This window comes from Pseudopodoces humilis, chromosome 4, assembly GCF_049639895.1.
Source record: "Pseudopodoces humilis isolate 2021_Gansu_Grassland_sample_001 chromosome 4, ASM4963989v1, whole genome shotgun sequence".
Taxonomy (NCBI): Eukaryota; Metazoa; Chordata; class Aves; order Passeriformes; family Paridae; genus Pseudopodoces; species Pseudopodoces humilis.
In genome coordinates, this window is record NC_142203.1 from 41,600,601 (window position 1) to 41,625,840 (window position 25,240).

The window sequence follows — 25,240 nt, forward strand, 5'->3', positions numbered from 1 at the left end:
CAAAGAGCTTTACGTATATGTTGTTTCTAAAAAATCATAATTATCTATGCCAAGACTTTGGCTCAGTTAAATAATTTTGCCATTCCAATTACATTATTTCCAATTATGACCATTTGCCCAATTTCAGAAAAAGGAATTTCAAGCTGATTAGAAGAATTATTGGCTTGCATTCTGTGTGCTAACAAAATTGAGCAATTGTGGAACCAAACCACAGGTGAGAAAATGCAATTTACTTCTGGAAAAGCAAATAATTGTTTTCCATAGAAATTCAGTGCCAGCAACATCTGAAACAGGTGATATTCTGCATGACGTATGCTGGATGTGTTTTCAAATTCTCAGATTTTAAACACATAAAAAGATGAAGAGAAACCTAAACTTATACCTGTCATGGTTTAACCCCAGTTCACAATTAAGCCCCATGCTTCCACCCACTCATCATACCCCCATCAGCAGGATTGAGAAGAGAATTCGAAAAGCAAAAGTGAAAAAACTCAGGGATTGAGATTAGAACAGCTTAACAGAGAAGAAAAACACACACACACACACACACACAAGCAAAGCAAAATAAGCAATCATTTCACTGCTTCCCATGGGCCGCAGCTGTTTAGCCATCCCCAAGAATGGAGGACTCCATCATGTCTAATTTTGACTTGGGGGAAAAAAATGCCATCACTCCACACATCCCATGTTCCTTCTTCCCCAGCTCTCTAAGTTGAGCCTAATGTAGGGAATATGGAATACCCCTTGAGTCAGCTGGGATCAGCTGTCCCGGCTGTGCGATTCCCACCCACCCACATTATGCACCGGCAGGGCAGCACAGAAATCAGAAAAGGCTTTCACACTGTGCAAGAGCTGCTCAGCAACAGCAAAAACATCTCTATGTTATCAACCCTGGGCTCAGCACAAATCCAAAACTCAGCCCCATACTAGTTACCATGAAAAAAATTAACTGTACCCCAGGGAAACCTACAACCATATTTCTAAAGATAATATGCATATCTTGCTTATCCATAACATCCATGGGAAACCGTGCAGCTGATGACAACATCTCTACCTATTTGTAACATTTTTGTTGATTAAAGCTAACAGCTACATAGCTGAAGATTTACTAAAAGGAAGGTGGCATAGAGCATTTTTATGGGGTACTGAGTCTCCAGAATTAAAGATCATTTTCTGTATACTGGTTAAGCTCAATGCCATCTCCAGCCCCAAACTCTTCAGAAAGCAAGAATCACTCACAAAATTGTTACTATTTTGTAATGCTTTTTTTCCCCATCAGTTTTTAATACTAATGATGCTGTGATGAGGAGGACCATGACTGCAGGAGTGACATTCCATTTGTGGGCCCTAAAATCCTAAGGGGCCAGTTGTAGCATCTGAATGTTCATAATAAGTTCATGAGACCTGACAGAATTCACCCCAGAGTACTGAAGGAGTTAGTGGGTACTACAGAAGGACCCCTCTGTCATAACCAATGGGTAAGTGGCTCAATGTTAAAATTTAAAAAAAATTAAAAATTCTCATCAGGCAAATGTCAGATCAAAGACACCAGACCACGTGTCAGGGAACTCTCAGGCTTTTATTGTACAGTAACCATAACTCTGGCAATTGCCACACTTAGTTTAGACTAAGAAGGTGTTGGTTAACAAGCCCTTACATTTTCACAATATACTTCCACAAACAGTGTTAGCTAACAAGACATCAATTTTGTACAATACATTTCAGTAAGTTCTCAAGTCCCACAACAAACTCTTCAAAAGGCACTGGTTTACAAGCCACAACACCACTATTCAAAGGTGCTGGATAATGAGCCACAACACCCTTTACAAAGTCCCTACTCTCACAACAGTTTGGTACAGAATAGAGACTAGAAACATGACAGCCATGCTTTGCTCAGGCAAATCAAAGGAAGGAAACAATACCACCAGTCCTCAGATCCTGCATTGGTTCTGCTGCTTGGATGATCCAGACCTGGGTTTGCCAGACAAAGAAAAGTAAAAGACAAAGGGATTGTGGGAGACAAGGGGGAAGGGAAGAGAGGAGGGAGGCCAAATCCATGCCCTCTTATAGTTAAGAGGTAGACTCCCGGTGCACACCTCATATAAACTAAGGTTTTCTGTGCTGATTTGTTCAGGCATGCACAGCCAGCCCATCTACAGGGAGTGAGCTGCAGAGGGGAAACTTAACACAAGTCTCAAGGCAGAGCAGGAACTTGGCTTACAACACTTCTGCCCCACCTCCATCAGACTCTCTCTGCTGTAGCAATCCTCAGAATGTTTGAGAAAAAACATCCTTAGGTTTGGCCTTCTATACCAGCTAAAGCATCTACCAAAGGCCTTGGGAGCCTAAAGAGATCTCCACTGATTGAAAGCTAGCAAATGTCATTACATTTACAAGAAAGGCATGAGGGAAGACCCAAAAAATCATATTAATCTAATCCTTACCTGGGAAAATAATGGAGATCTATTTAGATAATTTTGAAAGACATGTCAAGGACAATGAAATTATCAGACATCATCAACATGGGTTCAGAAGGGGGAAGTCTTGCCTAACTGATCTGACATCCTTCTATGCCAAAGTGTACTGACTTTAAAAAAAGCAGAAATTAAACTCAAAAAAAGCCATTCCGCTTCCCTTGCCCCTCCTGGTAAGAGAGGGACAAAAAAGCAAAAACTATGGGTTGACATAACAATTTACTGAAAGTACAAAGCAATGAAATACAACATGCACAATGACAACAGCAATATTAATAGCAGAAGTATGTGAAAAGAGGTGTTTCCCCACAAAAGGTGTTCATCACTGGCAACAAAAGAAGATGGTAGATACTCCTCACAGATCACACCCACATGGCTTCTTCCTCAGACAAAGACAATATGATGACCGTTCTTGCACACAACCCACATAGTCATCAGGAACAAGGGCAAGATGGTGAGGAAGCTCCCATGGCTAATTTTTCCCACCTCCCAAACTAATGAAAAATAACTAAATTATAAAAAAGTAGAGACAAAGCCCCTGGAAACTAGATAATCTGAGTGGGGGCTCCGCTTTGCTCAGTTCTGTGCGGGCACCACTTCTAACACTCTGCTGCATCATGGGGTCATCCCCGCTGGTGCTTTCCTGGAGCAGCCTCCCTGCCAGCTCTGGTGACTCAGCATTACAGTCGATACTTGTTTTTGCTGCTGTCCCTGTCAACACCAAGGTCCATAACCTCACTCTGGAGGCAAAACAGAAGGAAGAACTGGTAGGGAGGCAGAGGATCCAAGTCCACTGTGTTAATGCCCTGGTAATGGCACTCCAGCTTTCCCTGGTGTGGACCACACCCCCAAGGATGATGTGGATGCCTGTTGGGAAGGTAGAATTAGAAAGAAATTATAAATATGACTCTGTAGCCAGAAAGGCTAAGGAAGAAATAGAAATGAAAGCATGGTTTGAATAATTCAAAGAAACCGGGCTGGTATGCCAGAACACATTCTTTCCCGCAATAAAACCAAGCTGAGATCCCTCCTCCTAGCCTTATAAGGAAAGGTCTGAAGGACCCTGAGATAACTACAAATATGCAAAAATAGCGATTTCTATAGGTTGCACACAAATCTTACTGCATTAGTATACTTAGAAAGATTGGTTAGTGAAAAAATAGAATATTCAAAGGTATAGGTTATATAAGTGGTTGTATAGGAGAGCTCGGCCTCTTTTTCCCCGGCTCTCTCACTTCTGTTCTGTCACTCTCTTTCTTAAGTCTTTCTTAAGTCTCTTTCTTAAGCTCATGTATTCATATTTTACCCCCCTTTTTTATTGTTCTCTCCGAGCCCGCTTTGAGCTCTATCTGCTGGCTCATAGCAGGCTCTCTCTCTCTCTCTCTCTCTCTCTCTCTCTCCCCCACGCCCTGAAATAAACTTGTAACACCTAACTCGATTATAGAGGTCTCTGCCATGTCTCAGACCGTCCACCCTAGAAAGCGTCTCTTACAGAGATGCCTTTTAATAATAACTTGGTCACACCCACCCAGCACTAAACTCCACACCCTCTCCATAATCAGGACACAAGTTTACCTTCTAGGTGGATGGAGAGAGGGTGGTAGACGTAGCTATTCTGAATTTCGTTCAGCCTTTTGATAATTTATTTTATGTGTATTTAGTTTATAGTTAGTGATTCAATGTTAATGGTTTATTCCAATGTTCCTCTATGTTCTCCACAAGTTGGTACATCCCTAAGTTGTATCCTCCCCTATGCTGCCTATCATTGTGACCCAATGGCTGTAGCTTTCTCTATTTCCAGCATAGGTACTGGGTGGCTTCTGTGAGACACTCCTGGTGTCAGCCAGCTCCCAAGATTGTCATGTCACCATCCAAAGCTGAACCCAAAAGCCACATGTAGTGCTTCTCATACATATTTAAAAATTGGGAAAAAACTGCTTTGGAGCAGTATACAGAGAGAGAGGGAAGTGAGAATGCATTAGGGAAACAGCCCTGCAGACACCAAGGAAGATGGAACATGTATTCCAGACTAGAATATAAAGTTTCTCCTGAAGACCATGCTGAAGGCCTTAGTGTGAGGCAAGCTGTCTCTCTGCAGCCCATGGAAGACCCAGTGCTGGAGCAGGTTGAGTGCCCAAAGGAAGCTATGACCCATGGGAAGTCTGTGCTGCAGCAGGCTTTTGACAGTACAGAAACAGGAGCCCACGATGTAGAGCACTTTGGTGACATGACATATGAACCCACAGGAGAGCCATGCTGAATTAGTCTGTTCCTGAAGGACTGAACACCCTGGAAGGGATCCACACTGGAACAGCTGTGGGATAGACTCATTTTGCAGAAGTTTGTGGAGGACTGTTGGGGATGCTCCAGAGCCAAGGGCAGTAATGGCACGGAAGGAAGCCTCTGTGGTATAATAAAGAAAACATTTTCCCTCACATGAGAATACAAGGAAAGGTCTTCCTCCCTAGCTCCTAATTTGTGTACCCCAGTTCTATATACCCAGTTGGCCTGTTGGCCATCCCTCCCCCTTTTTACCTTCTATGTCTTTCCCCTAGAAAGTTCTCCGTTCCCCGATTCCCCATTGGCCCCAGTTTGCTGCAGTCCTCCGCCCCTGTTATCCCATTGGCTCTCCCTGACCCCTCCTATGCACCACTTTACACAATCACCGCTGGACCCTCTGAGCTGCACCCCTATACCCATATATAATCCCAAGCTCTCAGCTTTTTCTTGTCCTTGTGCCTGTAGTCCTTCGGTGTGTGGCTGTAATAAACCCCTACAAAGACCCTTCTGGTACTTGCACCCATCGGTCTTAACCTGCTATCTGTGGTTGCTGTGTGTAGGACTGTGTGCTTGTCTGCCTGCCTAGCCAAGTGCCTTCTGTTGGGGACCCTTTCAGAAGGTAGCACGTGCTGCTACAAACTGTCCCCTGTGGGAAAGACCACACAGTGAAATAGAGGAAGAATGTGAGGAGTCCTCCCCCTGAGGGGGAAGGAGAAGCAGACACAACATCCATCTCTGATCCTCATCTGTATTTAAAATTTGTGACTCATTAACTGAAGAAATCAGAAGCGTGAGGTGAATGAGGTAGATAATCTTCACAACAAAAGCGAAATAAATTGTTTAATAAAACATAATACTAGAGCAAAACAAGTCAGACAAATTGTCCACATGAAGCCACCCATTAAGCAGTCATCATATTTGCAGTATAACACAAGACACTGAAGTATGATTATCTGAAGTGATTTTGCTTCTCTCTTCAATGGAATTTACTGGATGCTTTGCCCATTATGTAATTTCTGTATAAAACTCAGTACTCTGAAAAATTTTTGAATTTGTCCAATCATATCTATAAATAGTAACCTTTTTCTAGTTGTATTCTCTGGTTGTTTTCTTTAGCTGAAGACAGAATTGTATTATAACCTTTCAAAGGCTATAAAAACCAAAGTTATAAAAACTCTGAATCACAAGTTATGAGCAACTCATATCTTCTGATCTTCTCTCTCAGAGCTGTTGCCTCTATTTTCATAGAGGAAGATCTCTGAGTCTACTGCCAAAAGTGGTTCAACAATGCTTGTTTTCAATGAACTGTGATAGGGAGTTTCCAGCTCTCATTGTGATGTTAGCAAAATCTTCCTGAACAAAAGAATCCTCTGTTGTCTGGTACTTTGCTGGCTTTCAGACAGTGATGACTTGAAAAATACTATCATCTCTATGCCTAAAGCTAAGTGTCAGTTTGGGGGTTTTTTTGCTAAAACAGTGCTGACCATAAACTACAACTATTTCTTGGGTTCCACTCAATGGTTACTACCTGATATGTAATTTTACAGATGCTTATTTTCCCAGAATCAACTTGAAGCCTGACTTTGTGCCAGATTGGTGGGTTTTAGGTGCCTCTACATAAATGTTTTTGCTTGGATCATAAGTAAATTTTTTTTTTTTCGGTATCCTAATCAGAAACAAGTAAACAAGTTAAAAGTATTCTTATGTCCTAAGAAGTCTATTGTCTAAAGTTACAGAAAGATGAATTTAAAATTCAAGCCTTTTAAAGCTGTTGTACAATATAAAAAAAATTCTGATCTGATTAAGAATAATGGACATAAGTCTGGTTCCAAAGTTACTTCGAGTACAAACTTACATTTAGTTTTGTCTGTTAGCAGTGGTTGCTTCTCTAGCAGAGTAATTAAATCTAGAAATTCTGTATTTATGTAAGTCAGATAGAAATTATCCCAGTTAATCTGGGAATTTATACTATGCTTCTAATAATTAAAATAGCTTGGCTTGCTAGATCTGATTGGTGGATGAAGGAATGGGAGGAGTAAAGGGAGTTATCACTATTCTCACTTCTGGGAAATTTGGGTTCCTTGAAATATGGAATAGAGATAGTTATCATGTCGTTCTCTAGCCAAGGTATGTTGTGATTCAAAAATTCTACTTTTATCTTTTACTTGCTTGGGATTCCAGAATTCAAAGTTCCAGATTTTGAAAACAACTAGGAGGGCAAACTAAGCTGTTAACAAGGTTAACAATTTCTGCATGTTTCTTAATCCAACAGTAAGAACTCAATGGCATTTTTTTGTTAATTTTCTGGGTTAAGAATAGTGAAGGAGTCATGTTGTTGTCCCAGGTTCATTCACCTGGTGTGCAAGAGCCAATCAACACCCTGAATCAATATATTTAATTTTATTACAATTCTGCAGAATCGGACATCAAACACAGTCAGTACATCTTTTTAGGAAACAAGCACAGTCTATTATATTAAAAAGATAAAAAAGAAACTACTACACAGGAAAAGGTTATTGTTCATTCACCCTTATAAAAATTCTCATTGTGTTTATGGTGGGCTTGGTCCTTTCCATTATACTATCATTTACATAAACAAATTTTCCTGGGGGATGTTTATAATTATTTAAGGTAACTTGATACTATATTTTCATTCTATCACCAAGTTATTATTTAACCTTACTTTATTACAGTTTTTGTTTAAGTCTATTTTAACAATTAGTTAACAATGAAGTAAGTATTCTGCTCCTGTGGACTCTCCATTGCATTCTTTTCCTAGGGACTCCTTATTACTCCTTTGCATTGCTCCTCCACCTCCTTTGTCAAGGCCAAGCCATAGCTGAACTATTTTATGGCTTTTTAACTTTATCCAACATCAAAGACACCAGGTCATCTTGAAGATTCTACCAAAACATGACATAGAAGAGCATATCAGAATTTCAGAAGTGCTCTCTTTGAGCTGATTTGTAGTTTTGAAATATACCTGACTTCTGTTCTGATATTCTGTAATGAACAGAAATTTTGAACTAAGCTGAACAAGAACAGAAGAAGATAAAGTAAGCACAATAATACATAATTTTTTTTCCTCCCCTGTGTTTGGAGAAGAGCTTTTGCAACCTAGGTTTGCTGCTCTTTTCAAAGTAATGGCAATGTAGATGTTCATCCCAATTCATCTATAAACTTTATATTGTAACAAGGAGGAAGTCACTGAAAAGTATTTCTCTACTATGTTCACTTGAGAAAAATATGAACATGTTGACCTTCAATTCCTTCCCCATTTAGTTTTCTTCTTATCAAAGGATGACAGCATTTAGCACAAGGACAAATGTCTGCATTTTTGTGAGGAATGTGAGCAATGCTGTCATGAAACAAATAGCCTCCAGGAGGTAAAAAATGGAAGCCTTTTAAAAAGCTTAATGTGTATAAGAGGCTATTTCAGTGAACCCAGCACTGTATGTCAGATGTCTAAATAAAGGGGGAAAAAGACCTTTGGAGAAATACTTTTCCTACAGCCCTGAACTGCAGTGTCTTTGCTGAAGAACTAAATGCACATGTCAGTAAAATTTTAAAATGCTGTTTATTATGCAATATGCATTTTCCTTCTTAGACTTAACATACCAGTTATTTTCTTAATTATTCATGATATTTGGAGACCAAAAGCAAAAATAATCTCCCTAAAGAAGTGTGTAAGCTGAATGGTAGGTATGTTTTTTTCCTATGCTGTATCTCTTACTGAGGACTTCATTTCACCAAAAATTCTTTTTTTACCCTTACTCCATTAGACTCAAGGTAACATACCCTCTGAAATAGCTTTGAAATGTAATAATTCCAAAAGCAATAAAAAATATAATTTGTACAGTTCTGATGGGGAAAGTATATTTCCCACTTACGTAGTTTGGGAAAGTAATTGCATCGTTAGGAAGCTACAGAAGATTTGATGTTATTGCTGTAGCTTCTGTCTGTAAAACTTTGTGTTGATTTACCCCATTTTTTTCCTTTTATGCATCCAAATTCTTGAATATGTGGTGAAAGAGCTACAGGAATCCATGGTGTAATACTCACAGAAAAACAAATTTCTTTTTAATCATTTTTTAACTTCCAAAACAAGTGTTGGAAATCTTGTATTTGTTCCTATGCATTACTTTCTTTGCAGAATAATCGTTACTGCTTTTGCAGCTTCTATCACCATATGTGTACAATAAGTAAATGAACACAATAATGAACACATAAAAGAAGGCTAAACCTACCCAGCTTAACAAATCCATTCTCCCACCCGCTGTGTGCTGGAACATGAACAGAGCATTGTTTGGATCGTAAGGATTAGTAAAATAACAGCTTTGGTGAACAACATGGTCATGTGGATAAAATGATTATTTCTTAAAGTCAGTGCATGATAGCTGGGATACCAATGATTGTCCTTACTTAATGCATTATTCTAATCCAATGACTGTGGGAAGTGTATAATTATTTCAGTTGAACAGATCAACAATTATACACAAAATAAAGTTAAGAGTATTTTATATAAATTAATTGTGATCTTCCTTTTTTCCTCTTTCGTTAAAAATGAAATTACTATAATTAAAGTTTTCCTTACAAGCCATTTGCCTTTCAGTAGAATTTCTCAGTGAGAAATGAAAAGTATAAAATACCTTTACTAGCAGAACTGGAAATAAGCTGGGATATTTGTTAGTGCCCTGTTTATACTGAAGTTATACAGCATCAAATTTCAAAAGTTAGCACAATTGCTGTTCTGTGATATTTTAATACACAATAGGGCTTTGATAATTGCATCTGTAATATAAGAGTTTCACTACTACATCTTTCCTGTATGTTCTGCTAGCTCAATGTGAATTTAAACACACAATTGTAGACTTTATCTATTCCTACTCTTTTCTATCTTTGGAACTGGGATAGCAATCACTTTTAAGGATTGTGAGGTTAATTAGATTATTTAAAATGCGGTAGGAACCTACTGTACTTCTACACAAAACATTAGCAGTTTTCATATTCTTTTAATTATGAAATTATTTTAATTAATTTATTATAATAAGTTATTCTTTATTTCTTATGAAGTGTATTTTATCATAGAATCAAAAAATCCTTTGGGCTGGAAATGCCCTTTAAAGGCCATCTAGTTGGACGAGCAGGGGCATTTTCAACTAGGTCAGGTTGCTTAGAAGAAGCCTGTCTAACCTGACTTTGAATGTCTATAAGGATAGGATATCCTCCACCTCTCCGGGCAACTTGTGACACTATTCTATGATTATCATTGCAAAATATTTCTTCCTTATATCTAATCTAAACCAGCCCTCTTTTAATGGAGCCTTGTCCTGTTGCCACAAGCCCTGCTAAAATGTTGGTCCCCAACTTTCCTGTAAGCCTCCCTTAAGTACCAAAAAGCTGGAACTCTTAGATATGGTTAATTCACTTTTTCTTAAATTTCAATTTCTTTGAAATCTCTTTGTGGTTTTTAAATTTTAAGTTACCTCTGAGCCATGTCCAAAAAGGATTTTAGAGGTACACAACAGGTAGCATAGTTGTTAGTTTATGATGATTCATCAAAGTAATAGGGAAGAGGCAATGTTTTTGGTCTTTCCCCTAGTTTAGGGATACTTAGGTTCAAAATTTATTCTGTAATGTTTCCAGGCCATTTTACATTACAGTCATTGAGAGCCTGCCATAGATTATTTTGTTACTGCTGTTCATTTCACATGAAAAACAAAGGCATTACACGTTAATGAAAACTAGAATCAGTGCAGAAGCTTAACACTCTGTTGTAGCTGGAAATAGCAATAGCACCCTGGTTTTACTCCTTCAAGTCATAGTATTTGGAAGAGGAAGCCTCCTGTCTTAGAGCAAGATCTGCAAGGAATATTTGGGAACAGAAGCAGAACCTTCAGGTACATTTTGAACTCTGACCATGTGAAATGAGTGGGATGCCAAAGATACTCCCAAAACAAATTCTTTTTTTTCTCTTAAGAAGTGGTAACATTTTGTAAGGAAGAAAGACACAATACTCCCTTTTGGCAATGAGACATCAGCATGCAACTCTTGATGTCAATGTTCTCACTTTTCTGTCTTCAGCGTTACAGAAGGATTTGCTCAAACTTGCCTTGCTGCTGTGGCCTCAGTTTCTTTGCCACCACTATTGCCATTACAATCAGTGTGGGCTCTAAACATATTCTAATACTTTGGAGCAGACAGACGTATGCAGATCATTTCTACAGCAGGCAGGGCCGTATTTGGATTTAGGCAATGGGATAAAGTAAACAACTATTTATTCTTACAATGTTTCCTGAAGATCCTTCTCTCAGGATTGTGGCTTGCAGATACCTCGTGTAGTCAGAGACATTTGCATAATAGGAAAGGTGTGACTGAACCCACACCTGAAGGGTTCTGTAGAAAACTATTGGTCTAAGCTGGTGTACATTTCAAGACATACTTAGTTTATGCAGGGGGAGCCAGCACTGGAAAGATGTGTCTCAGAAGAGGGTGGCGAGGTTGTGCTTTCATATGTTGAGGCAGTGCCAGAGAAGATTTGCTGGCTAGCCCTTTCCTGGCCTGCGCCGAGTATGGCCACCCTCAGACTATAAATAGTTCAAGTGGTGGTAGAGTGATGCAGTGCCGGATTTTCCCCAGCCAGCTCCCAGCACCAGGCCAAGAGTGGGCTGTTCCCAGAAAGCAGCACAGTCTGGGATACAGCTGAGAGTTTATGCTCTACAGCACAGGCTATCAAGCGTCAAGGGCAGGAGCAAGGACAAGGTAGAGGTCTTCCTTGTGGCTTCCAAAATGAACTTTTTCTATTAAAGGTTCCAGGAATGAAAGACATAGAACACCGGCATACAGCAATTTATATACGGGGGAGGAGCAAGGGGTGTGTGCAAATAATAAACCAATAGGGGAAAGACTGGGGAGGAGCACAGGGCAGGTTTACAAAATACATAAACCAGTGGGGAAGACAAGGGGAGGAGAGTGGATAATACGGGACAATGGGGCTTCAAGGAATAGGGGAATTCCAAAGGAGGCAGTCCAGGCAGGGGCTTGGCATAAAGAAGGATTGACAATTTAATGGGAGGGGGAACAGGGAATATTCGGGAACAAGGAGCAGGTATCAGGGTGGATTGGCAACTGGGGTAGGAGGGCGCAACTGGGACTAAACTATTAACATAGGAAGGAGAGGTATAACTTAACAGTACAGAGTGTAATTGAATCAAATATAAATGAACAAAAGCACACCACAGTAGTAGATCAAGGCTGCTCAACACCATAGCAACGAGGCTGTTCTCTGTGGAACTCAATGGATCTGTGCCTAGGGTCAGGGTAAGGATCAGGGAAGGGTCTTTTGTGTGGTTTTCAATAAGGTTTATTTCAATGAAGGGTCCAGGGACAAAAGACACAGACACAAGTGTGCAGTAACTTTATATACAGGGGAGGATCGAGGGGAGGGTACAAATTTTTAACCAATAGGGGGGACTTAGGTGAGGAGTATAAAGGTGGGGTGTACAATTTTAGAAGCCAATGGGAGAACGCAGGGGGAGGGGACAACATACCTAAACCAATGAGGCATTGAGGATTAGGAAATTGACAGAGAAGTTTCCAGAATAAGGGGTAGGTACAAGATGGGATTGACAATTCAGTGAGTGGGAGAACAAGGAAGGTTTGGGAACAAGGGATAGGGTTTACAATGATTGACAGTATAGGGGAGGCGATAACTTGGATCAAACCAACAAAGCAGGGGAAAACAGAACAGACCATTGTAAAGGAAAATTTTAACTTCTTAAAAGAAAACACCACAACTTCTTCCCCTTTTTTGTTTATTTTTGAGAGGAAGGATGGGGGGAGAGAATTAAACAATTCAAACCTTGGTTTCCTCTTCATCCCACCATTCTTTGGGCTTGGTGGCAATGGCAACCATAACATTCAAGGTTTTAATTAAGATTTTCTTTGTAATACTGAAAGCAAGGGAAATAAAAAAATAATAAGTATGATCCACAGAATACCTTTGATCACTGAAGACACCCATCCCGGTAGTCCCCAGTTCTTAAAAATGCTTCTGAGCCAGTCTAGTTGAACTGTTATGATGAGATTTCTCATCTCTTTGAGGGAGGCATGAATATTCTGGCTTTTGCTAGATAAATTGAAGCAGCAAAACCATGCCCATGCACTAAAAATAGAAAGTCAATGGCTGCCTTATTTTGTAGTCACCTTCCTGGTGATTTCCTCAACTTCTAGGAGGTACTGATGGTGGTTGAAGTAAGGTTTGCCTACTTTGTCACCCAACACTGTAGGTGGCTCAATTAATCTACAGCTTTGGCTGCTGCCATCCAAGGAAGAAAGAGTCAGACAGCAACCCTTTTGGGGAAAATTTTGTTATCACAATGCTCACCCAATTTGATTGCACCCCGTTTCCAAATTTTCAATTTGGTCTGTTTATTGGAATTAATATTTTGCATCATGTTTGGGGTAGTCAAGGACAACTAACTTAGGGTGCATGGATCTCTGAGAAAGCAAGAGGGGATGCCAGTGTACGCACAGTCACCTAAAATTAGAAACACTCCCTTGTCTAATTTACAGGGATATGAGTCTTCGGTTGAAGGGGTCTGGACTTTTGTAATGGTCTGACACCAGCTGAAAGTAGTAAAGTTTTTTATACTGTAAAACTGAGTATAAAGGTCTTTTTGATAATAGGGTTGGAAATCAAACTGTGTACATAAAAAGGCAGGGGAGGATCCTAAGAGTTCAAATTCTTGGGGTTCATTTTCTTCCAGCAGCAAAGTTTTTACCAACTCTTGCCACAGGGTCAGGGAGTTGGTGACTGGGAGTCTGATATTCACTTGTGTATGTAGCCCATCTTGAGTTACCCAAGAGATGGTGTGGTAAGGGGATCCAAAATTACTGAACTGCCAGAGGGTTGCATTTAAACTAGGGAGAAACTCAGTGGGCTTGAACAGGATCCCCACCAGGCAGGTTGACAAAGGGTCCTCTGCAGCAGCCGTTGACAACCAAAGATGATTTTGCTTCAGCGTGTGGGCAAGGATCACCCATACATTGTTTCGTGGCTTCAATCCACGCTTCCGTGAACTGAAGCAGGAAGAGGACGGGCATCAGATATTCAAGCCTCATCCTGGGGTTTGGGAGGTTATCTTGTAAAGAAATAATAGAACAGGTAGGAAAATAGTTTTGAAACTCTTCAAAAGAATCAGCTGAAAACTCAAAATCAAGGATAGGAGGGGGTTTGGGTTTCCGACTTACTTTGTGTCAGTGTCAGGATGAGGCAACTGTAACACTGTTACGCTGGTTTGGCGAACAGGGAATGCCCTTTGGGGTTCCTTTTTCTTTTGATCAATGGAAAAGTTTGACCCATTTCTGGGGTCTTCTACTTCAAGCCTGAGAGCATGGACACATATGCATATCCACAACCCTGGGTGAGGAGTTTAAAAGGTCCTGCCCTGTTTTGGGGTCCTTCACCAGCTCTGGTGGCTGCACCTCCAGTTTTAATTGGTGGTGCTGGTTAAAATGCTTGACTATTGGAGAGTTCAAGTTTTCAAAGGAACAGCTGAGGAAGTTTGTATTAAATAAGGCTTCGCAAAGCCTCAAGAGTGGTAAACTGATCCAGCTATCACCCCACTGATGTTCTAGGGTCTTTTTCAGGGCTTTGAGTTCTTTCTATTACTGCTTGACCGATGGGGGCATATGGAATCCCCTTTCTATGTTCTACCCCCCACTGCTGCAGGAAATTACTGAGAACCTTGGAGGTATAAGCTGGACCATTGTCTGTTCTGATGACATTGGGGAATCTCAGTGTGGAAAAGGCCTGTACAAGGTGTTTTTCTGAATCAATGGTCTTTTCCCCCGTGTGGGCTGTGGCGTGGATCATGCTGGAGAAGGTATGAACTGTATATCTCCCAGATATCAACTTGAATCTCCCAGACTGGGGAATGCGTGTTACATCGGTCTGCCACACTTTGCAACTTTCAAGGCCCCTCGGGTTCGCCCCTAATTGTAACAAGGACTTTTGGCAGTTAGGGCATGTGGCCACAATTGCCCTGGTTTGGTCATGCCTCAGGGTGGATCAGCCTGGGACATTTTGGTGGAATTGCTGATGGCTGATTTTGGCCTGTTCAAAGATATTAGGCAGGCCAATCAGCTCTACTGGGGTGGCTAGGGCGTCTGCTCTTTGATTCCCTTCCGCGATGAAGCCTGGGAAGCTGGTGTGTGATCTCACATGCATCATGTAGTAAGGTTGCTCTCGGTGGGAGGCTAGACTAACCTGCTTCAAGAGTAAGCTGAAGATGACCAGATTAGAGACCCCATTCTCTGCTCTGGACGCTACCCCAGCAACATACGCCAAGTCAGTGACAATATTTTTTGGTTCTGAAAATCTCTCAAAAGCCCTGATGACAGCGGCCAACTCAGGAACTTGAGGGGAACCCTCCACCATTTCAACATCTGTCTTCCACTGTTGAGTCTGAGGATCTTTCCAAGTTGTCACTGACTTGTGAGGCCTCCCAAACACATCAGTGAAAATTGTCAAGGCTTTGAGAGGTTTACAGCTCTGTTTTCCCTTTGGAATCAAATTAAATTTGGAATTAAATAATTTATGACCAGGGTAATGAATCAAATTCTTCACACAATTCCTATTTAATATCCTTTTTTTTCCACTCTTCCTCTTGTCTTACATGTTAATTATTTCTGTTTCTGACAATGCTTTTAATATCTGCAAACAAAATTAGCTAATTAATACAATGCTTCTGAGATCCGAAGTCACGCTTTAATTCAATTGTATTGAACCTATGTATATTCTGTACCCTTAAAGCTCTGGAAAATAATAGTCAGCTTCATGCATCTGTTAGCATTGACCTGAAACCATTTGAATATCACAGCCTTACATCCTGAAATACACCAAAGAAGTTCACTCACAGTTTTGACTTTTGTTCAAAATTAATTATGATGAAGCTACCAATCTGAATTTTTACTTTAGCATTGTGCTTAAATTTGAATTCTCACAATGTAAAGTTTACTGAAGGTGCAGTGGCTTCAAAACTATATGTGTCTAGTGGCTAGCACTCAGTTTTTCTAATGCATAAGTAAAATTTAGAAATTATTCTCTAATTTCACCAAAGCCTTTTAAATCTCTCTTAGAATGATACTGGCATTTAAGTCAACAGTTGTTAAATTCATTGTATCAAATACTATCCTTATTTTATGATTATATTTTAAAATTAGAAATGTTAATTGAATTACAGAATTACCAAGGAAACTATTATCTGTCAATACCACTATTAAACTTGCAAAGTTCAATAGTAGAAAATAAAATCTTCCACAATTAAAGTTTTTTTCTTGTTTTCAGTTTTTTATAAAAAAAACACTGGTTATGACTGAAGAAAGTAACGTGTTGAAGTCTCACATAAAGTTTTGTTCCTTGTGTTTTTATTTCCAAAGAAAGATGGGAACAGCACACTGTCAAAAAAAGAATTGCTGCCCTAAAGTTGCACATTATCAGGTCGGTGAGTCACTATATGTTAATGTTGGAGAATGCCATTTTCTGTAATAGTGCCACACAAGTTTGGTTATTTTGATTCACATTAAAATAACTGTACTGCTGTTCTAGTCACCCTTCCCCCACTCCTTTGCCCCCAACAGTTAAAAATAGTTTTAAAGATATTTGGAGATGTATCAACAAGTTTTGGAAAGCTAAATATTTTGTTTTTATTTCCTAGCAAAGTAAAATTTTAATGCTCTTTTACAAGTAAAGTGCTATATTCTCATAATCATTCAAGCTGGAAAGGACCTCAGGAGACCTATAGTCCAGCTACGTGCTGAAAACAGGGTCTGTGTTTGAATTCAGGAAGGATTACCCAGTGCTTTGTCCAGTTGGGTCCTGAAAACAAAGGACAGAAATTTCTGTCTGTTTAGGCATTCAGTTCCATCACTTAATTAGTTCTATGGGAAAAAATACCTTCGCATCTATAACTGTAGCCTCTTTCTCTTACCCCAGCTTCTTGTTCATCCCTGTGTAAGAGCTGAACGGTTGCTTTTTGGTCTGTTCCTCCTCCAAGCTGGGCACAACTCCTTCTCCAAGTTCTACAGCTTCTGCTGGTAGGCTAAATACTCTGGCTACGGATGGTTCTGGTTGTCTTCTGCCAAACTCGTTTCAGTTTCTTGGCATTTTTTTCTGCATTAGGTGAACCCAAATTGGTTGCTGCATTCAGATGCAGTCTAAGAAATGCTGAGAAGATGGAGATAATCACCAGCCTCAGCCTTGTGCCACTTTTCACACAGAAAATGTACTGCTAGCCCTTTCTACTGCTTGTGTACACAGCTGACTCCTACTCACCTTAAAGCTCCCCACAGTTTCTAGTCCATCTCCACAGAGTTTCTTACTGACTGAATCATCTCCAGCATGTGTCACTGACTGGGGCTCAACAGGCTCAACCTGTGTCATTGTTGAATTTCATCAGATTTTGTCTGGCCCATTCATACAACCAACCTAGGTGTGTCTGAATGCTAACCCTGCCTCCAGCTGTGTTCATTTCCCCAGGGCTGACATTCACAAACTTGGTGACAGTGCACTTCACTGGCCCCATGACAGAATCCTGCAGTAGTCCACTTGAAGCCACAGTCCAGGAAGAGATCAAGTTATTAATTATTAGTTTTTGAGCCCAACATTGAAGTCAGTTTTCCAGTAATCTACCTGGCCTTCCATATAGACCACATCATTTCAATATGCAATTAAGGATGTATTAATGATTTTTATACACATGCAAACTAACCATTACCATTACCAACCAATGAACTGAATTTCAAAGAATTGCTGGCCAATTAGATTCATACATGATGCTTTCTGATATTCCTATAAATATGAGCTATGTGAATAAAGATTTCGCTATTCTGCACGAAGAAACAAGTGTCCTGTCCATCTCTATAGTGACAGGGATCAAGTGTTGCATCAGCAAGATTGCAAATGACACAAGGCTGACAAAGAAGAAGGATGGGATACCATTGAAGGGGGCAGGAAAAAATCAAGAAGTGGGCCCATGAGAACCTCATGGAGGTAAATCCAAGTGCACCTCAGTCAGAGCAATCCCATACAAATATAGTCTTAGAGATAAACTTGTTGAGAACAGCAATGTAGACAACGACTTGGGGGTTCTAGTGGAAGAAAAGCTGGACATGAGCAGGCAGTGTGCACTTGCAGCCCAGAAAGCCAAGCACATCCTGGGCTGCATCAAAAGCGGCGTGGCCAGAACAGTGGGCTAGGGAAGTGATTTGTCCCCTTTAATCTGCTTTCATAAGACCCTGCTTGTAATGCTGCATCCACCTCTGGGATCTTCAGCACAAGAAACATGCTGACCTGATGGAGCAGATCCAGAGGAGAGCCATAAAGACAATCTGAGAGCTGGACAACTTCTCCTATGAAGACTGGCTGAGAGATTTGGAGTTTTTCAGCCTGAAGAAGAGAAATCTCCAGCAGGACTTCATTGCAGCCTTTCAGTACTTATAGGTGTCTTGTAAAACATGGGAGAGGAACTTCTCACGTGGTCAGACAGTGATAGGGTATGGAGGAATGGTTTTAAACTAAGAGAGAAGATATTTAAATTAGATGTGATAAAGAAATTCTTTACTCAGGGAATAATGAGGCACTGGAATTAGGCAAAGGAAAGGTGCATGCCCTATCTCTGAAAGCATTCAGTACAAGGCTGGATATAGCCCTGAGCAACCTGATTTGGTAGATGGTATCCCTGCCCATGGCAGGGAGGTTGGAACTAAATGGATCTGTAAGGTCCTTTCCAAACTGAAACATTCTATGGTTCTATGAAACCTAGTTTTGTAGACTAGATTCTGGACTTGTTTTTCACTAAATGTTGACAGCTCCTCTCCTGCAATCCTGCCTTTAGGTACAAAGACCTGAAACCTTGGTGGTGAAGACCTGACACAGTGCCAGATTCCCCCAGCCAGCTCCCGACACCGTATCAAGGAGTGGGCTGCTCTCTGAAGTTAATATCAGAGATGCTGCAAGGAGCAGCTCTAAGGCACAAGGCGCTATTGAGCATCGGTGGAGGCAAGGAATGAGAGAGGGAAATCTCGTGTAGATTCCAAGGTAGCTTATTTCCAAGGAGGGTCCCGGGACAAAAGACCCTGACACTGGATGTGCAGGAGTTTTTAAACCAGGGAGGGTCTAGGGGAGGGTACACTCTTGACCCAATAAGGAACACACAGGGGAGGAGCACAAGGCGGGGTTTACAATATAGAAACCAACGAGGACATACAGAGGGGGAGGGAACAACTTACATAAACCAATGGGGCTTTGAGCAACATATGATTGGCATACAAGTCTCTAGAACACAAAGTGGCACAAAGTGGGACTGACAACTCAGTGGGAGGGAAAACAGGGAACATTCTGGGGAAAGGGGCAGGTCTGGGACAAGATAGACAAGTGGGTGGGAGGGTACGAATTGGGCAAAACTAACAACACAGGGGGGAATGGAACAATCCATTATGCATAAAATGTACTGCAATGACTGCTTTAAACCATTTAAGATAAAAACACCTAAGAAATAAAAACACACTACAGCAAAAATATTGAGTACCTCTATTTTTTCTGCAGTCATTTTCACTGGATGAAATCAGTCTTCCTGTTCAGCACTGGGTTACATTTTCCACATTTTTATTGTGTACTCTTCCACTGCTAGTGCAGGGATAGAAGTTTTCGTGTTGAGACTCAGAGGGAGCCTTGTGTTTCCTAAGAGAAATCCTGCATACCTGGGAGGAAGTTCAACATTCTACCTTTGTAGCCTGTTCTCACTTAAAACGCCTTTTTTTCACAACTCCTATTTGATACTTAACCTCAGTTATGTGTTCCACCTTTAGCCAAGCCAGTGTCCTGAGTTATCTTCGTATTTTCCTGAGGACCATGGTTGCTACCTTGACTGTAGCTGATTCTTTCTTCTTTCTAATTACTGGGTCCAATAGAGCGTCTGCCATTTCCTGATTCATCCAGCTTCAAAAGCAAACGTAGCTTTTCTCAGGGTCTCTAACACCCTTATCCCCTCTTTTACATGTGTCCCAGTGAGTTGTCCTTGCAGCAGATGTCAGGGAGTCTAATGTCTCCTGTTACAAGGAAATAATGATAAAGACTTCCTTGAGTTGCTTAAAATGGAATTTTCTCCACTTTTTCATTTGATAGGGTGGTTGTTAACAAACTCTCACCTCAAAGCTACCCTTCCTTTTCTCTCTTACCATCCTAATGCTCATAGCCTTCGTCAGCCTATTTCTCATTCCATAACTTAGCCCAGAATGCTCAAGATGCCTATTCCCATGAAGACCCTTCCTCCTGTCATTCCCTTCCTGACAGGTTTGTATCCATTCCTTATAGAGCTACAGCCATACAATGTGCCAAACCATCCCACAGTTAGTGGCATTATATTATGGTTCTGCGTCATCATGTGAAGGTCTCACGCTATCTGTTTATTTGTTTGGTTTTTTTACAGTATGCTTTTTGCAATCTGAGTTGTATAAATATCAAGACTTCTACCTTTTTTTTTATATATATATTTTTTTTTAATTCCAGAGACTTTATGTTCAATCATAATAAGGTTTTGTGTTCTGAGCACACAATTACAGCTAACACCGTGTGGATCTGTCTTCACATTTTCAATTAGCATACCCCAAAAATCCCAATGAAAAGAACAGAGGTTGATGCTTTCTCTGATTAATACAGACTAATATTTCTAATATTTTTTAAGGACTCTACTGCAAATAGTTCTGTTATTAGTGCAAGATATTATGGAATTAATTCTAGTCATGCACTGAAATTGTGATTGCACTGGGAAGGCTCAAGGCTCTGAATTTTAAGAAGGACCTTTACAGACTGGTGTCTTGGTTTAAGACAATTTAGGGGCAGACACTCCAAAATTAATTACCTCCCCTTTAAGTTTTAACCCCTTCCTTTTCATTCAAAATGAAAAAAAACCAAATGGTTTACTAAAAATCAAAGAGCAACAGGCAAAAAATAACAGTGAGAATAACTAGAATAACAAATTTGCCAATCTCTCAGACCTCCAGAGAGCCTGTCAGACAAAGAGAAAAGAGATGGCAGAGAAACCCCTCCCCAGGATGGCACCCTCAGCGGAGGACCTCATGGTCTGGGTGGCAAAGGCAAGATCATGGCAGACAAGCCCCATGGAGGTCAATTCTTCTACCTAGAAGCTTATGAAGCAGTTCTGGTGGCAGAAGGAGGGTGCTGGTGTTGCCTGGGAGCTGCAGCCTGCAGAGCCAGCCTCCCTGATCCCTTGTGGCCACATGTGTGTGAGGTCAGAGCTGCCGCTCGCTGCCCCTCCTGCTGCCTGCTGGACTCTGCTGCTCAGCGCTGCTGTCTCCGGTCGCTGCCCCCATGCAGGAAGGATACAAACATTCTCACTGAGTACTAAAGAACGGTGGTCTGTCCCCAGCTGGCTTTGGCTTAGTTCTGTGGACTGGGACATTCACTCTAAGACACGGGTGGATTGTGTAATGAAGCTTTGGGTTGCTGTTCCTACTTGGAGATCTGCCTGAAGCAACCTCCTCAGGAGCCCCAAGAGAAACAAAAGAAGGCTTCTGCCTTGCACTACATCAGTTTTCCCTGCAAGAACGAAAAGGCAAGAGCAAGAGAACTTATATCTGAGTGCCCCTGACCTTAAAAAGTGACCCTGTGGCCAACCCATACCGCAACACCATTTCCATCCACTGGTTCTTACAGAGAAAGCTAACATTTTTTGGCATGTGACATAGCACAGATAGACATGGAATAAACTTACATTTTGGGTTACCCATGAAAATAGGTGAAAAAACAGAGAAAAATCATGTGCTTTATGGTCAAAGATTAAATATGTACAGTTACAACAGGAAAGATGTTGATTATTCCTAAATGAACAGTGGTAGAGAGTATTAATTATCTTGTCAGTTATTTCCTGAGCTTAGTTCTCTGTATGTCACAGGAAAACTCATTTCAAGTTCATCAGGATTGAGGTGATTATCTACACATCCATCAATCTGATTGCCAGGGAAGCGGCAAAGTTGTTTCCTTCTGAATTCAAAGGTAATTGTTCTAAACGGGTTAAAATAGACAACTAGGAGTTGTTAACACGCCCCTCCTAATATTCAAGCACGTCTAAAATAAATTGTAGCTCTGAAAGGATAGAGCTGTCCTAAAATGAGTATGTGACCTACTGAAGTATCTTTCAGGCAGGATTCTGGCAGGTTCTCTACACAGAGCTTCAACCAACTTCCTAGAAGGTGATCTGCATGTATTTGGAAGGTGTTTCTAGATATGCAGGAGAATAGAAATAGCCTGCACCCATTTTAGTGTGAAAGCATTTGAAAATTGTTTAATGTAAGAGCAATCCACCCTGCTTTCCATGAAATAAATTACTTTTAAGGCAACACAGTTGATGTGAGAAGTGTAAACAATATTTACATTAGCTAATTTATCCCTCCTCCTCAGTATGCTTATGAAAGTAAATGCTTGTAAAAACATATGCCTTTCTATTTTTCTCTAAGAAAAAGAGAGTGAGATGCCTTCTTTATCTTTTTTTTTACATCACAATTCTCTGAGATGCAAACAAACCCTCCCACTTCTTACAACCTGCAACCTGAAAGCTCTTTTTTGCTAGTTTTATACAACATCCCCATAATGGTCTCATGCTACAGAAGGTTCCAGCTTGAAAGAAGTCATCACTCTTTAATCAATTGCAAGTATCATTGCTAAGTTACCCAAGTCTTGATTCTCTTGTCCCTACAATTGCTTGAAATAAATATTTTGTTTTCACAATACTTCTAGCTCTCACTGCCTCAAGGAGTGAGGGAGACTGGAGCAGAGACATCAAGATAATGTCTCCGATGTGTCATTGCACAGCGTATTGCCATTAGGACATCAAGCTAGCATGATTTATAAGCAATTTTAATTAATTTTCTGAGTCATTTCCTAAGGGCTTAATTCTGTAATCTTATTACCATGAGTCTAACATGCTGTAGTAAGACTATGCTTTCTAATCTTTCTTTTGTTGTTAAATACAATCTCGGCTTTCATTAGGAAACTCTTGAAATAAAGCAGGTTTCTCTTTTGCATAGTGAAATTTGTCTGTGTTCATTAGAAATTAGGACTAGAAATTGTGTAGTGGTGTATATTAGATCTTAATACAGAACTCATCACTTACTCCTCTCTTTTTTTACTATGAAATCATGCTAGAAGTGATTGAGGTTCCTACTTTAAAGAAGCCACCTATATAGAATTTTAGATATGTAATAATCTCAGGCCCATTTTATGTACACAGAACCAAATCTTAATCCTGTTTAATTCAATGAAATCTGGATTTCTTTTTACCCATTTTAAGCAAGTAAACTGTGCTCATGAAGATATGTACAGATTATTAAATGAAGAATACTGTGCTTTTACTGTTTGCTTTTTAGCATCTGCTTTTAAAAAGGTGAATGATCAGTAGATTATTTGCTAAAAGCTAAGTATGTTTGATTATTTGTATTTTTCCTGAGAATTTACACATGGTATTATATGCATTAATGATTTGGGGGTTAAGTTACATTTACCACATCCCACTGTCCAAATGCAGTTTTATAGCTGCTGTAAATTTAAATTATTGTGAAAAATCCTGATCTAATGGAATCATTAAAATTTTAAGATACCAGGGTATTTTATGTGACATGGGTTTAAAAAAATCATTTTTAAATCACGAATGCGTGATATCATTGCTTTGATTTGACTTTGAATATTCTAATTATTCCCTTTATATAATTTAATATGTTGCTTAAAATATTAATAACCACAGCATTGGCAAGCAGCATTTCTGTTATAGAAATTAGAGCATGAAATTTTACATATGGGAAATAAACACATTTTTAACACTGAAGACTGGGAGAACGGATTCAAGGTTTACAACATTTAGAAAGCAGGTAGGTCTCTCACTCATGAAGGAACACAGAGGTCTATGTCCTTTTAAGACATACAGAACAATAGAAAAGAAATACAAAATTGTTATATAATGATCAGTAACATTCCTGTGGCCTCCAGAGTGCCCTAAAAATAAAGGATAAGTACAGAGTGAAGAAAGATGATTTATTTGTCTGCCCTATGAGCTTTACATCAGTTGTGGGATAAGAAGAAATTCAGCTGTCATGTACATCTTTGAATCTTTCTGCTACCATTTATCACATTTTTCCCAGTGTTATTCTGTTCCTATGTGCAGGAAAACTAGTTGACCATAAACCAGAAATCATTTGAGACTGAAATACATAAAATTTGAATATGAAAATAAGTTAAGTTAGGACATCAAGTTTTAATGTGGAAGGTTGTTTTGTTTTTATTGACAATATTATGACAATTAAAATTGCCTGTGATATTTTAAAACAATTGATTTCCCCATTTGCAAAAGCCATACTTACAGCTTCCTCCCCTTAATATGTGTTTAGATTATTCAGTGTGCAGACACAGGTGAACTATAGTGCTTTTGTGAATATCCAAAATGTATTAAGCATGCAAATGGAACAAGAGAGAACTTTGATAGTGTAGAAATTGTAGCAAGGGTTCTAGCAGTACAAGTTGAAGGAAACACTTTAAAGAATGATTTAAGTCATCTCATTATTATAAGGAAGGGAACACCTAATCTGTTTCTGTTCACAAAAGATGAAAATACAGAAATGAACAGTAAAAACATCTTTCATACTGTCACTTTGCATCAACAGAAAATGGACATAATTACCTGAAAGATGTGATACTGTTCTGCATCATGTGTAGCTTTAGCACTCACCAGTGCTATCTTCTTATTCTTTTGGAAGTCTGACACCACCAGAAGTGAAACACAAAGAAGTGAACTCAAGACATTTTAGGGTGAAATGACTAACTATCCTCCCCTTCTCCTCAAAGTCACAATACAGAAGTGAGAAATGGGAGAGGTCCTGAAGAGTCCTGAAAGAGCCTTTAAGTCCTAAAGGAGAGGGCATTGAGGACATGGAGAAAAATGAGAATGAATACAGACGTAAGTTGAAGGGTAAAATTTCATTAAATTCCACTCAAAATGCAGCAATTAATTGTATATTTGAAAGGCATGGTCTGGATGTATGTATACAGCTTACCAAGTGTGACCAAAGGTATTAAACTTTTTACTAAACTACTTCCTCAGTACTCACACAATTGCAATATTTTTTCCTATGCAGACTCCTTGCAACTCAGACTTCCTCTCACATTTCTAATTTCTAGTGTCCACAACACCTTTTTTCCTCTGATTTCCTCTGATTTACATGTTTTCCATGGATTAAATGGTGAAATGGAAACAAATAATGCATAGGAGAATGTTTAACAGTGAAATTCACTGTATTTAAAAGTATTTTTAAAACAGATGGACAATTGCAAAAGGCTTCCCAGCTAACATTTTGTGTCTGATCCTACACCCCCTCAAATGACCTCTGAAAATCAGTTTATGTTTTATTCTGTGGAG